General features: G+C 32.5%; 1 non-coding gene across 1 annotated transcript; it reads right to left on the reverse strand.

The window, feature by feature from the left end:
- Positions 1 to 1,160: 1,160 nt before the first annotated feature.
- Positions 1,161 to 1,271, reverse strand: LOC142538127 (small nucleolar RNA R71). The gene has a single exon (XR_012818667.1). It is a non-coding gene; the product is annotated as a small nucleolar RNA R71 (small nucleolar RNA).
- Between the last annotated feature and the right edge of the window lie 16,847 nt (positions 1,272 to 18,118).

Genomic DNA, 18,118 nt, shown 5'->3' on the forward strand with positions numbered 1-18,118 from the left:
TATTATGATTTAATACTAACATCTAACAATCTAACATTTACTTTATCGCAACTAACTTTTATTTTTCGCATCTAACTTTTACTTTCTCGCAACTAACTTTTACTTTACCGCAACTAACTTATTAAATCAATATATTTCATTTAGGCAATAGCGTGGCTCTGCCGGTTGTTCTAAATGAAATATAATGATTTAATTTAACATTTACTTTATGCAATTATTTATTTATATAGTTATAATTATAATCATAGGTACCATATATAAAATATAGGTTAATTCGGTATTTTCTATAGTGGGAACTATATTATATTATGTGTGTGTTTAATTTTCTTGGAACCATTATTTATGGTGGTTTCTTTTGTTTTACTTTTAGTTAAACAATATTACATAAACCAAGAATAAATCTTCAAGCCTTGACAAAATTTATAATTTGTAAACTTCATTCTTGCATTTGGTAATCTATAAATTAATAAATTTAAACTCAAAATAACCTCTCTGAGGATCGATCTCGTATTTACGAAATATATTACTTGCAGACAACCTATACTTGGGTGAATTATTATTTAAGTAGTAGCAAGTTTTTGGCACCGTTGCCGGGGAGGTATAAATTAAGTTTATATTTGTTAATTATGTTTTATTTATAAGTATTGTGTTGTTTTTTTTTTTGTATGAGTATTTGGAGTCGAAAAAAAGTGGTAGACTTATTCGAGTATCTGAAAATAATTTAAACATGGATGATAATTCAAATAATCAAGATAATGATGATAATAATAATAATAACAATAATAATAATAATCAAGAACATGATCAATTAAGAACACTTAGGCATCATATGAACCCGATTAGAACTAGTGCCCATCTTGTTTAGTTTTTCCTCCTGATGCATCTAATTTCAACTTCAAACCTCAAATTATTCAACTTTTACCAAATTTTCATGGCTTAGATTCTGAAAATCCATATTTGCATCTAAGAGAATTTGAGGAAGTTTGTAACACTTATAATGATCAAAATTGTAGCATTGATATAGTTTGATTAAATCTTTTCCCTTTTTCTTTAAAAGATAAAGCTAAAACATGGCTACAAAATTTAAGATCAAGTTCAATAAGATCATGGGAAGAAATGCAACAACAATTTCTCAAAAAGTTTTTCCCTTCCCATAGAACAAACTCTTTTAAAAGACAAATTACAATTTTTTCTCAAAAACAAGGAGAAACGTTTTATCAATGTTGGGATAGATATAAAGAATTACTTAATACATGCCCACATCATGGTTTTAAAACATGGAGAATAGTTTCTCACTTTTATGAAGGTCTAATACCTAAAGATAGGCAAATGATAGAATTCATGTGTAATGGAACTTTTGAAGATAAAAACCCAAATGAAGCTATGGAATATTTGGATTCATTAGCAGAAAATGCTCAAAATTAGGATAATATAGGCACAATAGAACCACCAACAACTAAAAACAATAATTCAACAAATGAGGGTGATATCTATAATCTTAAAGATGATATAGATATTCAAGCTAAACTTGCATCTTTAGCAAGAAAAATTGAGTCATTAGAAATGAAAAAGAGTGGTCAATTAAAAAGTATTCAATAAATTGTTTGTCATATATGTGATACACATGATCATGCTACAAAAGATTGTCCAACATTACCTTCATTTAAAGAATGTCTCCATGAACAAGAAAATTATGTTAACAATTATAAAAAACCAATACTAGATCCTTTTTCACCATCATATAATCCTGGATGGAAAAATCATCCTAATTTTAGTTGGAGGAATGATAATAATGCACAACCGTCACAACAATATTTTCAAAATAACCAAAATCATCAAGGTTATATTCCTTATGTTACACCTCGAAGAAAAAACTTTGAAGATGTAATTCATGCATTTATCCAAAAGCAAGAGTCTATCAATATTCAAAACAGTCAATCTATAAGTGATTTGAAAGAAACTCTTGCAAAATTTGCATCTGCACTTAATATTCATGAAAAAGGAAAATTTCCATCTCAACCTCAACCTAATCCTAAAAATCAAAATCAAGAATTAAAAAATGAAAAAATTGATCAAATAAAATTTGTTATTACCCTTAGAAGTGGTAAAATAGTTAATGATCCATATAGTAATGAAAACAAGGATCATTTAAAATCAAAGAGTAAGGATGATAATCCTGATACTTTTGAGAATGATGATACCTTAAATTTTAAGAATAATATGATGAATGATAAATCATCTGAAATAGTAAATAAGTCAAATAAACCTTCACCATTTCCTCATGCATTAAAAAATCATAAAAAACAAAAAGTGATTCTGATATCTATGAAATTTTTAAACAAGTGAAGATAAATATTCCATTATTAGATGCTATTAAACAAGTACCTTCTTATGCAAAATTTTTAAAAGACTTATGTACTGTAAAGAGAAAATTGCATGTGAAGAAAAAAGCATTCTTGGCTGAACAAGTAAGTTCTATTCTTCAAAATAATTCTAGTTTAAAATATAAAGATCCTGGTTGTCCAAAAATTTCATGTATTATTGGAGAAAATAAAATTAAAAAAGCTTTGTTGGATTTGGGAGCAAGTGTGAATTTACTTCCTTATTCGGTTTATGAAAAACTTAATTTAGGAGAATTAAAACCCACTTCTGTTACTCTCTTACTGCGGATAGGTCAATCAAAATACCTAGAGGTATTGTAGAAGATGTGTTGGTTCAAGTTGATAAATTCATATATCCTGTAGATTTTATTGTTTTGGATACACAACCAATAGAAGTACATAATGAAATTCCAGTAATATTGGGACGACCATTTCTAGCAACTTCAAATGCTTTAATTAATTGTCGAAATGGAATAATGAAATTGTCTTTTGGAAATATGACTCTAGAACTTAATGTGTTCAATTTATGTAAACAACCAAGTATTAATGAAAATGATTATGATAATGAAATTGAAACAATTGTGGAAGAAAATATACAAGAAGAAAACTTAAATCAACAATCTGAAGTTTTTTCAATAGAAAGTTTTGAGTCTAAAAATAATTTTAAAGAAGATGATAATACAAAACTTGAATTAAAAGTTTTACCATTAGAATTGAAATATGTATTTCTTGGTGAAAAGAAAACATTTTCTGTTGTAATTTTTCCACTCTTTTGCCAAATCAAGAAGAAGATTTGATTAAATTACTTAAAAAATATAAAAATGCAATTGGATGGACTTTGAAAGATATAAAAGGTATGAATCCTTTAATTTGTACACATAAAATTCACTTGGAAGAAAATGCTAAAACATATCAACAACTACAAAGAAGGTTAAATCCACATATGAAGGAAGTTGTTAAGAATGAAGTATTAAAACTATTAGACGCTGGAATTATCTATCCAATTTCAGATAGTAAATGGGTAAGTCCAACACAAGTAGTACCTAAAAAGTCCGGCATCACTGTTATAAAAAATGAAAAGGGAGAGTTATTACAAGCTAGGATTCCATCTAGTTGGTGTATGTGTATTGATTATAGAAAATTAAATGATGCAGCTAGAAAAGATCATTTCCCACTACCATTTTTAGATCAAATTCTAGAAAAAGTAGCAGGAAATTCTTATTACTGTTTTCTTGATGGGTATTCGGGGTATTATCAAATACCTATATCATTAGAAGATCAAGAAAAAACTACTTTTACTTGTCCTTTCGGAACTTTTGCATTTAAAAGAATGCCATTTGGTTTATGTAATGCTTCGGCTACTTTTCAAAGATGCATGTTAAGTATTTTCAGTGATATGATTGAAGAATATGTAGAAGTTTTTATGGATGATATAACTGTTTTTGGAAACTCATTTGAAAATTGTCTTAAAAATCTAGAAGAAGTATTAAAAAGATGTGAAGAAAAAAATCTTGTTTTAAATTGGGAAAAATATCATTATATGGTTAAATCTGGGATTGTTTTAGGACATGTGATATCTGAAAAAGGAATTGAAGTTGATAAAGCCAAAGTTGATGTTATTGCTAATTTAACATCACCAAAAACGGTCAAAGAAGTTCGATCATTCTTGGGTCATGCAGGATTTTATAGAAGGTTTATAAAAAATTTCAGCATAATATCTAAACCAATTTCAAATCTTTTAAAAAAAGATACACAATTTGAATGGACTCAGAAATGTGAAAATGCTTTTAAAAAAATTATTAATCTTTTAGTTACATCACCTATTTTACAACCTTTAGATTGGTCTTTACCATTTGAATTAATGTGTGATGTAAGTGATTATGCTATAGGAGCTGTGTTAGGACAAAGAAAAGAAGGAAAACCTTATGCAATTTATTATGCTTGTAGAACCTTAAATAGTGCCCAAATAAATTATTCAACTACTGAAAAAGAATTACTTTCAGTAGTATTTGCATTAGATAAGTTTCGATCTTATTTAATTGGTTATACTACTATTGTTTACACCGATCATTCTGCCATAAAATATTTATCAAATAAACAAGATGCTAAGCCAAGATTAATACGGTGGATTTTATTGTTACAAGAATTTGATATTATAATTAAAGATAAAAAAGGAAAAGAAAATGTTGTAGCCGATCATTTATCTAGAATAATGACTGAATCATCTCATAATGAAATACCAATAAATGAAAATTTTCCAGATGATCAGTTGTTTTATGCTACTATTATGCCCTGGTTTGCTAACATTGTAAATTTTCTTGTGACAAATAAAATGCCTTCTCATTGGAATTCACAGGATAAGAATAAATTCTTGATAGAAGTTAAAAAATTTTATTGGGATGATTCTTACTTATTTAAGTATTGTCCTGACCAAATTTTTCGACGATGCATACCCGACAATGAAGTAAGTAATGTTATTAAATTTTGTCATTGTGAATCATGTGGAGGTCATTTTTCATCCAATAAAACAGCTAAAAAAATCTTACAATGTGGATTTTATTGGGCCGTCTTTATTTAAAGATACGCATTTATTTTGCAAATCTTGTGAAAACTGTCAGAAGATGGGATCAATTTCAAAACGAAACATGATGCCTTTAAATCCAATCATAATTATTGAAATATTTGATAGTTGGGGGATAGATTTTATGGGTCCATTTTCATTATCTTTTGGATATACGTACATTTTAGTCGCTGTTGATTATGTTTCAAAATGGATTGAAGCAATTGCATGTAGAACTAATGATCATAAAGTTGTTATAAAATTTTTAAAAGAAAATATTTTTAGCCGGTTTGGAATACCTAGAGCAATAATTAGTGATGGGGGAAGTCATTTTATAAATAAATCATTTTCTTCTTTGTTAAGAAAATATGGCATTACACATAAAGTTTCTACCCCATATCATCCTCAAAGTAATGGTCAAGTTGAACTTGCAAATAGAGAAATAAAACAAAATTTAGAAAAAACAGTTAATCCAAATCGAAAAGATTGGTCTTTAAGATTAACTGATGCATTATGGGCATATAGAACTGCATTTAAAACATCATTAGGGATGTCACCATATAGGTTAGTTTTTTGTAAGCATTGTCATTTACCGGTTGAACTTGAACATAAAGCTTATTGGGCAATTAAAGAATTTAATATTAATTTAGATGATGCATCTAAATTAAGAAAATTGCAAATAAATGAACTTGAAGAATTAAGAAATGATGCATATGAAAATTCAAAGATTTATAAAGATAAAACTAAAGCCTTTCATGATAAAAATATTATGAGAGAGTCATTTGAAATTGGACAAAAAGTTTTGCTTTATAATTCTCGTTTGCATTTATTTTCAGGTAAACTAAGATCGAGGTGGTCAGGACCATTTATAGTCAAATTTGTTTATCCTCATGGTGCTGTTGATATTGAAAATCCTAAAAATAATGACGTGTTTAAAGTTAATGGGCAAAGACTTAAGCCTTTTATAGAAAATGAAATTCTTAATAATGAGTTTATGCCTTTATATGATCCACAATAGTTGTTTGATATTTTCATTTTGTTTTGCAGATTCTAGTTCATTTCTCGGTTAAGTGGCGGATAACGGTACTCCGTGACTGTTTAAGTCGGTTTCTTCAGTTTTCCCAAAATAATTGAAATATATATAATAATAATAATATGGATGCGTGTATTATGAATCTTCGTAAATATTTTGCTTGTTTATCTGATAATGCGTTGAAAAAAATTTATAAAGCTAGATGTGAGCGGCTAAGGTTGATGATGTCATATGGCATACCGAATGATGTCCGTTTGATAATTGAAGCAAAAGTCCGATTGGTTGGGGATGCAAGTGAATTAATAATAAGACATATGCCAGGATTTGGTAAAATCACATATGCCAAAAAGCGAAGAGCTAAACGTATAGGTGGATGTCATAAATGTTCAAGGTGGACTTGTAAGGGAAAATGCAAAAATGTTGGAATGACATCAATGAATAGAGAAGATAAAATTTTATTCATTAAGAATGATCTGAGTAAAGAGCCTTTGGATAATTTTCTGGAGGTTCTTGATACGCATTCTAGTGGGTACGTGCAAAATGAACTTCTTAAACTATGGTGGCAATTTCAACAGGAGGAATATCAATATGGACGGTGGAATCAGCCTTACAAAGATCCTACTGTAGTAACGTATATCTATTTAGATAAGTAAATATATATACACAATTTCGTCTTGGGAATCTGACGTTAAAAGATCATGTTTGCCAATTTATAAGAAAATTGGATGGGAAGCATATCCTCGACTCATAGAAGGCGTTGAAGCCGTTACTGAACGTAAAAGCAGAGGAAGATGTGAGCCACAATCACAACTACGTTGTATATATTTGTTTTAATTTTGTCATTTTTATTTTCTTTTAATAATAATAATTTCCTGTTCAAATATTGACTTTTGCCATGTTACGCTTATAAATTCATATGCTGTGATCTAACAATTACAAAAAACATATTTCTCAACATGTCAACGTCCACGGTAAGTAAAATAAAAAATATTTGTGTATTTTGTGGATCTAGTGCAGGAAAAGATTCAATTTATGAAGAAGTAGCAAAAAATCTTGGAATAACACTTGCTAAAAAAAGATTCATTTGGTATATGGTGGTGGTGAAGTTGGCCTCATGGGAAAAGTTGCAAAAGCTGCGCATGCAGGTGGAAGTGAAGTTTTAGGCATTATTCCTATTACCTTAGCTAATCTTACAGGACCAACAATAGGAGAAGAAATGAAAGTGGACAACATGTATGAACGAATTACTCAAATGATTGAACATTCAGATGCTTTCATTGCTTTGCCAGGAGGTTTCGGTACTTTGGAAGAAATATTTCATACTATTTGTTGGGCACAATTAAATATCCACAATAAGCCAATTGGTTTGTTAAATGTTAACAATTATTATGATAAACTGTTATCGTTTCTTGATGATGTTGTGGAACATGTATTTATTTCATTAGCTTCGCGAAGGATGTTAGTTTCTGCTACAAGTGAAGGTGAACTTATTGATTTACTGCAAGGATTAAGTCATGAATCAGATCCATCCTTATCTCAACTTAATTGGCCAACATCCAAAAGTAAGAAAAGAAAATTCATGTGATGCTAAACTTGTGATTCAACGGTATGTTTTAATGTTTTTCTTTAAGGTATGAATAATTTCTTCTTCTTCTTCTCTTAGTTTTTTTATATAAAAATTAAGATATATACTCATATATAGTAATAATAATAATAATTTTTAGTTCAATGTCGAGTAAGGTGTCAGTAAAATGCACCTGAGACGCATTAGTTAATAATTATTGGAAAATCACAATACACTAGATTTTAATATTCATTATATTCAAAATACAGACTAAAAGAAAAATTAGTTTTTCATATGTACCAATTTATATATATATTTTGATCAATTAATATAAAATATATAATAGATGTGTTCATATATATATAATTGTATGTGTTTTCAAATAAAATAATTTCTAAAATTTTTATGAGAATATAGTTAAAAGATATGGTTTGTATGGTTGTTAACATGTATAATTGAAAGAATTCTTTTGTAAAAGTATAATATATACTCACACATCTTTTGTGAGTGAGTGGTGACAAATGAGAAAACAATTAATAAACTTTTATTGATTATTAAAAAATGGTTAATTACAAGAATATAACTCCCCAAAAAAAATATTTATTGAAAAAAGAAAAAAAAAGAAGTAAATATATAACGGACTGCAAAATACTTTATTCATTGTAATTCCTTAAACATTTTGATCTGAAAGAATATATGGAGTTGAGGCTTTTACAATAATATTCTTGATATTATACATGTTATGGTGGGTGGTGTGAATTATCTTTTTGACTATATTATTATAAAAAATTTAGAAATTTAAAAAAAATATTATATATATATTGTTACTTTATATATTATGTGAAAATAAGAATAATAATAAAAACACATTTAATTATATATTATTATATTAAACGAAAATATATATATATATATATATATATATATATATATATATAAATCAGTATATGATTTTATTTTTAATAAATATGTTTGTATTTGAATATATAAAAGGAATAAAGAATCTAGGTTGTGATTTTCCGATAAAGTTTATTACTAAGAGACTAGTAATAAGATAATGTGGGGGTGTGATGAAACTTAAAATTAATAATTTATTATATGTTAAAATCTGTATTTTAAAATTTAAGTTTCATTAAAATTATGTTATTTTAGTATTGTTTGTTGATATTTAATTGTCTTACTAAATATGTTTTATTTTCAGGTTTTCTACGTATTGGTAAAATAATAATAACTCAAGCTAGAAAATTCAAATGGAGGTGAATCAAACATGTTTGGAATCCTTGAGAAATTATCTACAACATTGCAGAAGACATGATTGCCTAAAAAGTTCATTAAGATGATCAAATTGTGCAAATATCAAAAGGGGGACAAATTTACTTTTACTATTACCGGCATATAGTAAAAAAATCATGACAATTTCAATATTTAACCAAATGAGGTGAACCAAGTAGCCAAATTCATCTACAGACAATTCCCCACATGTTTGCCGTTTTGAGCAGAGTCAAATTCGGTGATTAAAGTTGTGGAACAAAGCATTGAAAGAAGGGACAGGGAATTGAACTTGGAGGAGACAAAGAATACTATTGCAACTACATGGCATTAATAAAAATTTTGACCCTTTCTCTCATTTGGCCTATAAATAGAGGCCTTGTGCTAGCTTGAGAATCATTCTATCTCATTGTAAAATATAGTGTGAGTGTGTATCAAAGTTCTAAGTTCCAATATATTTTCTTTCATGTTCTCAACTATGAGTGATATTTTAGTGTTGATCAAAAGTAAGCTTATGGCAAGCTAAATCTATTATGTCAAGGTGAAGAGGATGCATTCTTGGTGAAGTAAGATTGTTTATATTTTGTATATTCTTTCTTTATTTCTTTTCATTTATCTAACTTTTTTTTTTTGTAGGTATAAAAATGAATTATTTGTTGTTATCAATTTACATCAAATGCTTGATACCATTAAAGTGGTTATCTTGATTTGTTGTTTAATTTTGATACAATAAATATTTCAGCACTTATTATATATATATATATATATATATATATATATATTTATATTTATATAATAATATCATAATATTTCATTTAGACGATAGCGTGGCTCTGCCGGTTGTTCTAAATATTATGATTGAATACTAACATTTAACAATCTAACATTTACTTTATCGCAACTGACTTTTATTTTTCGCATCTAACTTTTACTTTCTCGCAACTAACTTTTACTTTACCGTAACTAACTTATTAAATCAATATATTTCATTTAGGCAATAGCGTGGCTCTGCCGGTTGTTCTAAATGAAATATAATGATTTAATTTAACATTTACTTTATGCAATTATTTATTTATATAGTTATAATTATAATCATAGGTACCATATATAAAATATCGGTTAATTCGGTATTTTCTATAGTGGGAACTATATTATATTATGTGTGTGTTTAATTTTCTTGGAACCATTATTTATGGTGGTTTCTTTTGTTTTACTTTTAGTTAAACAATATTACATAAACCAAGAATAAATCCTCAAGCCTTGACAAAATTTATAATTTGTAAACTTCATTCTTGCATTTGGTAATCTATAAATTAATAAATTTAAACTCAAAATAACCTCTCTGAGGATCGATCTCGTACTTACGAAATATATTACTTGCAGACAACCTACACTTGGGTGAATTATTATTTAAGTAGTAGCATTACCTGCATGACTTCATGAATATTATGCTTATTGTACTTGTTTATGAGCTTTTTAAGTATTTATGATTTGCATGCTTAAATTGCTAAAATGAGTTAGGATATGTCACATGATTAGAGAACTTAGATTTAAATGCATGTTGGTTACATTAGAATTTGGAAAACATTCAGATAAAATGCCTCCTAGACGTGCTCCCGTTATTAAGAATCAGGAAGAGAATAACGAAAATCGCCAAGGGAACATTCAAGGAAATGTACCTCCATCACCACAACCTGGGGATGCTGCTACTCGTGATTTGGAGGGGATGGCTCATCTCTTCGAGCAGCAGATACAGCAGCAACAGTTACAGTGCAACAGTTGCAGCAGCAGTTACAGCAGATGCAACAGCAGCAACTGCAACAGGCACCTAGGCCACGACATGACATTTATGATCAGTTCCGGAGGCTAGGTCCGAAGGAATTTTCTGGCACCACCGACCCCTTTGCTGTTGAGAGTTGGATCCGTTCACTTGAGGTACATTTTTGTTACCTGGATATGGGGGATGCGGATCGTGTGAGGTGTACTACTTATCTATTCAGAGATGACGCTTCTTTATGGTGGTAGGGAGCCGAGCACAGTGTTAATCTTGCTACTTTCACTTGGACTCGTTTCAAGGAAATATTCTATGAAAAATACTTTACTGCCGATGTTAGAGGACGACTGATGAGGCAGTTTATGACCCTCCGCCAGGGGGACGCGACTGTTGCCTAGTTTGTGAAGAAATTTGATAGAGATTGTCATTTTGTACCCCTCATTTCCAGAGATCCTGAAATGAAGCTTAAGCATTTCATGAATGGCCTACGACCTACCATTGACAAAAATGTTATGATGATGCGACCTTTGGATTGTGCTACTGCCATCGCTTACGCTTTCCAGTCCGAACAGTCTTTGAGGGACATCGATTTTGAGAATCAGCGCAAGAGGCAGCAGCATCAGAATAATAGTAATTAGCCTAACAAGAAGCTGTACATGGGTCTTCCTAGACCTCAAGGGCCTCAAAAGCCCCAATGTCAAGTCAAGAAACAAGCACCACAAAAGCCACAGAATCCTGGAGCACCAAAGCCTGCTGAAAGGCAACCATGCAAGGGGTGCAACCGTCTTCATCTTGGCAAATGTGAATGGGGATCATTTAAATGTTTCTATCGCAAGGAGGCTGGACACAAAGCTATTGATTGCCCAAAGAGGAAAGCAGCTACTACGGCACGAGCTTATGTTATGCATGCCGAGGAAGCTGAGGAAGAGGCAGACACTACACTCATCACGGGTAACCTAGTCATTTAACATTTTTATATTGCTTATTATTGCATGAAATGTTAAATTGGTTATTAGAATTGATTTGGGAGCAAGGTTTAACCTAGTGGAATTTAGGTTGCATGTTCTACCCTAGTTAGATGTAAGTTATGATTTTAGAAGCCATAGGAAATGATGTTAATTTTGTGCCTTATTTTATGTAAAGGATGACTTGATTCCAAATAAAAAGTTTTGGGGCCAAAATTAAAAGAAAATCATAATAAAAGGGATTTGGGACTTAAATTATATTTTTCGAAAGTTAAGGGACCAAAACGCAATTACCGAATTCTTAAAGGACCATGAATGTGATTTTCGAAATCTTCAAGGGCTAAAATGAAAAAAAAATAAAAAAAATTGAAGGGCTAAAATGCAATTTTTGTAGAAATGCTTAAGTTCAACTCGTAAATTTCAGTAACTTCGGAAAAATTAATGATAGTAAATCCTTAAGTCTCAACTCGAGAAGATTTAAAAGACATTTTCGCCGTAGGGAGGATCATCATTCTAGGTGTAGCTACCTATGCACTGCTAGATTCGGGAGCTACACATTCATTTATATGTGAAACCTTCATCAAAAGACTGAATATTACTCCTCAAGATATGGGTTTGGGCTTCAAAGTTTCTATTCCACCAGGTGATCAAATGCTCAAGTATAAGATTGTCAAGAATCTGGAGCTTCGTTTATTCAAGGATGTTGTGTGGGCAGATCTTATTGTGCTTCCAATGCTCGAATTTGATATTATACTCGGCATGAATTGGTTATCAGTGAATGGAGCTTCGATTGATTTTCGTCAGCGAACAGTGTCTATTCGACTGCCTAGTGGTAAATCTTTTGTTTTTGAGGCGGCGAGAAACAAACAAATGCCGCAAATTATCTCCTATCTATGTGCGAGGAAGCTTATTAAGCGTGGATGCCAAGATTATCTAGCATGTGTCACTACTGCACATGAATCCATCAGTCAGAAGTTAGAAGATGTTGATATTTTGAGAGATTTTCCTAGCGTCTTTCCCGAGGACGTTTCTGGCATTCCGCCCGATCGTGAAGTGGAATTCTCTATTGATCTGATGTCGGGCACTGTTCCTATATCTAAAGTACCTTATCGTCTAGCACCTGCTGAAATGAAAGAACTAAAAAATCAAATCCAAGAATTGGTATACAAGGGTTTTATTCGCCCTAGTTATTCTCCATGGGGCACACCGGTATTATTTGTGAAGAAAAAAGATGGTAGTATGCGTCTTTGCATTAATTATCGAGAGCTTAATAGGGTTATTATAAAAAATAAGTATCCACTGCCAAGAATTGAAGATTTATTTGATTAGTTGCATTGAGCATCGGTATTTTCTAAGATTGATCTGCGATCTGGATACCATCAATTGAAAGTAAAAGAGTCAGATGTTCATAAGACAGCATTTCGCACGAGATATGAGCACTATGAGTTTATGATCATGCCATTTGGGTTGACCAATGCGCCAGCGATCTTCATGGATCTAATGAATCGCGTATTTCAGCTGTTTCTGGATCAGTTTATTATAGTATTCATCGATGACATCTTAATCTATTCCAAGAGTAGAGAGGAGCATAGCCGTTATTTGAGGACAACACTGCAAGACAGAAAGCTTTATGAAAAGTTCAGCAAGTGCGAGTTTTGGCTTGATAGAGTGGCGTTCCTAGGCCACATCATTTCTAGTAATGGAGTGGAAGTTGATCCGAGTAAGGTTGAGGCAGTGAAAGAGTGGCCAGTACCGAAGAGTGTTACCGAGATTCGCAATTTCTTGGGATTAGCTGGCTATTATCGCAAGTTTATTAAGGGGTTCTCATCTATAGCGGTACCTATGACCGCCTTGACAAAGAAGAATGCAAAGTTTGTTTGGGGACCCGAGTGTCAAGACAGTTTTGACAAGTTGAAGCAAGCCTTGATATCAGCACCAGTGTTATCTATGCCATCAGGGCAAGGGGAGTATGTTCTTTATACCGACGCTTCTAAACTTGGTTTGGGCGCAGTTCTGATGCAAAACGACCGATTTATCGCCTATGCATCGAGGCAGCTGAAAATTCACGAAAAGAACTGCCCTGCTCATGATCTTGAGCTTGCAGCAGTAGTCTTTGCACTAAAAATTTGGAGACACTACCTTTATGGGGAGAAGTGCAAGATATTCACCGATCATAAAAGTTTGAAATACTTCTTCACCCAAAAGGAGTTGAATATGAGACAGCGAAGATGGCTTGAGTTAGTGAAGGACTATGATTGTGACATTAGCTACCATCCGGGAAAAGTTAATATAGTGGCAGACGCATTGAGTAGAAAAGCAGCAGTTATCACTCAATTATCACTCCAAAGACCGTTGCAGTACGAGATACAGCGGTTTGAGCTTACAGTGTATGCTAGGGGCGAGGCCCCAAATCTTGCCACATTATCAGTCCAGTCGACTTTGAGAGATAGTGTGGGGACCCGGACGCTAATTCATTTCTTAATCATCTTTGGGAATAATTGGATCAATTAAATAAACTGGGTCTAATTTTTTTTTTAAAATGCGGAACACGTATTAATTAAATGAGCAACACATGATAAGCCATCTAATATAAACATCGAAATAAAAGTACAAGTCTGGTACCATTACATTACAATCAAACTAGGGTTCAACCTCTAAATATCAAGTGCTGAAACCTATTCTACTTCTGGGTCCGAATCTCCACGCTAAAGTATAATCTCTCATCCTCGTCTTGACCCTGATCCTGTCCCACCTGTTGTCATGCACACATACAAACACAACAACAGCCGGATAACTCCGGTGAGAATACATTCCCAGTATAAATCACGTATACATGCAATCATATAAACATATATAAAAGCATGAAACAAATATCAATAACATGTATCAAATCTGAAAGACCTGAATCGATATAAAACTGTAAATCAAACTCTGACTCATAATCTCTGACTCGACTCTTTCCTAACCTAGGGATCCCGATCTGAATAAGAACGTAACAATATCCCACATACTCTCCCGATCGTGGTGGCGGTACGTTCTTATTTACGGACTTTGGTCCTCTCTATATCGAATCTCCGGGATAGAAATCACTATACTCCTAGACAACATCGATATGACCAAACGTCCGGTGTCTTGGCACCTCTGCCAAAGACTTGTCATCTCCGCCAAATTGGCATCTCCGCCAAATTTCAGGCACATCAGCCCAAGGACTAGGCACATCCGCCCATGACTCTTCACATAACATATGCTTAATTATAAATCAATAGAATAAGCATATCAATCTCAGACATTGCAACACATCGAGGCAATGACAATTAAGTATGTGATTTTGGGAAACTCAAGTTAAGTCTAACTCGAGTTGTGCTATCCCAGATCAACATTGATTTATACCTTTCTTTTTGTTGATCTGACGAAGTCGAAGCCTCTAATTCGAAGCCTGTCAACACTCAATCTGGTAATGACAATAGCGAGGAATACAATATCAATATACCACTCAAATCAATACTGGATATAATCAGAACTCAATCTAATTCTGTTTCAATGGCATAACTGCATAATCTCAGTATACCCAGCAATACAAATCAACAGTTATCAATTCCCACAACTCATAATCAATAACAACACAAATCTGATATCAAATCGATATAATCTCAATCAAATCAAATCTGATAAATCATAACAACTTCATACGGTATCTGTTCTTCAATCCGATTTCGATTATACGATGTCTAATATCGCAAGAACACCATATATGAATCATATCTGATTCCTTCAATATCATATTTTCAAACCATATCAGAACTTAAGAAAACTTACGTCCTGTTGAAGCTCTTGTCGATAGGAACACGGTATTGAAGTCAGATTGAAAATCAGACGGACGGATTTCTCGCAAATTGAATTCTAATATCAAGAATTGAAGCTTCCCTCTGAACTTTTGTTTCTTTCTATTGCTTCTTCTAAGGAGAATAACACTTTGTTATATATATCCTGCATGGTGAAGGATAGGTGACTCTTCCTATGTTCAGCATGTCTCGCGCATATGCGCGAATTCCGCTGGCGCATATGCGCGAGACACTATGTCTCGACGCGTAATCTCACGGCGTCTCGCGCATATGCGCTCCCTCGCTCGGCGCATATGCGCGAGGTTCTCTTCCATCCTCGCGCATATGCGCGGGTCCTGTCATGCATATGCGCGAGGTTCTCTGCCTACCTCGCGCATATTCGCCAGGCTGGGTCGCGCATATGCGCGAGGTGCTCAGTCCTCGCACATGACATTTCTTCTTTCCGGCTTTTCCAGTCCGATCCGTTTCGTCTAAAATCACATCAATTATCAAAAAATCATTTCAGATTAAAATAACATAATTCTCGGGCATTACAGATAAAATTCGAGATAGACAGTCCACTGATGAGCAGTTGCAAAAGTGGAGAGCTAGAGATGAAGCCAAGGGCCGGAATTTATATTCAGTGGTGGATGGTTTAGTTCGTTATCGAGATCTTCTATGGGTTCCTAGTGATGATTCTTTGAGAGATCTTATTATGAAGGATGCCCATGACACACCTTACTCCATCCATCCGGGAAGTACGAAGATGTACAAAGATTTGCAGTTGTTGTATTGGTGGCCATGCATGAAGAGGGACATTCTGAGATTTGTATCCGAGTGTTTGACTTGTCAACAAGTTAAAGCAGAGCATCAAAGACCAGCGGGAAAATTGAAGCCACTCCCTATTCCTGAGTGGAAATGGGAAAATATCACCATGGACTTTGTTGTGGGATTGCCAAAGACTGTTAGGCTACGTTTGGTATGAGTGATGAGATAAGTAAATGATTAGTAATCAGAGTGATTAAAAAATGAGATATATGGATTAATAGTATGGTAGATAAATAAGATGTTGTTTGGTATGATTTTAAAATGATGGATTATTTCTGTAAACATTAATGTATTGACCTAAATGCCCTCACTGCTATTTAAATCTATACTGGTAAATTATTTGGATTCATAATTATATATTTAACTTTACAATATAGATGTAATAAAATAAATATAAATTTATTTACTAAAATAAATATGTAGGTAGGCATTTATTGTATATATTAAAAAAGTTGTAAAATTTTAAATAGTAGGGTACAAACTTGAGGCACGAGATTTTCTTCGTCAAACCAAATCCTAACCCTTACGTCGTCTGCTGCTGGGGAAATCTCAGTCCGATTTCTACTTTCATCATCGTTGCTTCGCAAAGTTGGGTGGACTGAGGACGAGTGAAAAGGTGAATTTCTTGCACTGTAACCGTTGAAATGTTATGTGCATACCTGCATTTAATTTTTCTTCCACCAATTACAGGTCCCATACGATTTTGGGGTTATTTTTTGTTGTGTAACGGAGTCCTTGTTGTGCATCGTATTTTTTGTGTTCGTAAATCGGCGATCGAAGGTTGTGAACGTGTTGGCCGATGTTCATACCGACGTCCGTCAAGATTACCAGCTACTTGTAAAACATAGTTAATAGAAGAGATGGTGATGTCTTCTAATTCTCCTTTCTTGGACAATTTTTTGTACATATATTTTAGAATTTAAGATTCGTAGTTGAGACCTTCTTTTTCAGTCTTGTTTGTCTGTTATCTTTTTTATGTTAATCTGACCATATAACCAGTCGAATGCCTTGGTTGGATTCCATTAAATGTTCTGTATAACAGCTTGTGTATTCGTGTGGGTAATTTTTGTTGATTTGTTCACTTGCATTCTTTGTACGTAGATATATTATTAAATGTGCTCGGGTTTGTGCTGAAACATCTTTGAATGCAGCCTAAAACCTATGTTGTTTTTGTTGGAAGAAAATCGGGTGTGTATGACAAGTGGTCTGAAGCCAACTCCGAAGTTTATAGATTTCCTGGTGCTTGTTTCAAAGGGTACGAGAGTAGGAAAGAGGCCGAGGAAGCATTTGATAGTTATTTGAGAACGACGTCTGTTGAAACTTCAGCCTCGCAGCATAATTTCTCCACTTCTAACCCGAATGATACTGGTGACAATGCACGTAAGACTCGTAAGAAACTAGGTGATTTACTGAAAGCTATATCAGATTTAACTCGTGAAAATCGCAATCTAGCAAAGAGAATGGACAAGAACTCCCAAGATATAGCTATGTTGTTGGAGCAAATGGAACTAACGAAGGAGTAAAAGCTGACTTCTGATAATGAAGCTTACTGTTTTGTTACTCTTTCCACGTAAGTATGTGTGGTACAAATTTTCTTATTTTCTTCAATGTGTGACTTACATAATTTGTATACACATTATACTTAAGTGTGTACTTCATTTTGCTATTGTGTGTTGTCGTTTTAAGGAGATTTGATTACTATGAGTACTTTGTTTATGGTTCTACAAACATATCACTGATCATCAGCTTCAATTTGTGTCCTATTCCTTCCTTCATAGTTGTATGTCCATGAATATGTTCCTGTCCTACTCATTCATTGAAAAATGTACTACAAATTTCTACTTAATTGTTCTCAAACATCGATAATGCTTCATCTTGAATTATTTTATTATTTTTTGGCAGATTCGTGGTGAAAGTGTCTGT

The sequence above is a fragment of the Primulina tabacum genome, chromosome 2 (genome assembly GCF_025594145.1).
Source record: "Primulina tabacum isolate GXHZ01 chromosome 2, ASM2559414v2, whole genome shotgun sequence".
Lineage (NCBI taxonomy): Eukaryota > Viridiplantae > Streptophyta > Magnoliopsida > Lamiales > Gesneriaceae > Primulina > Primulina tabacum.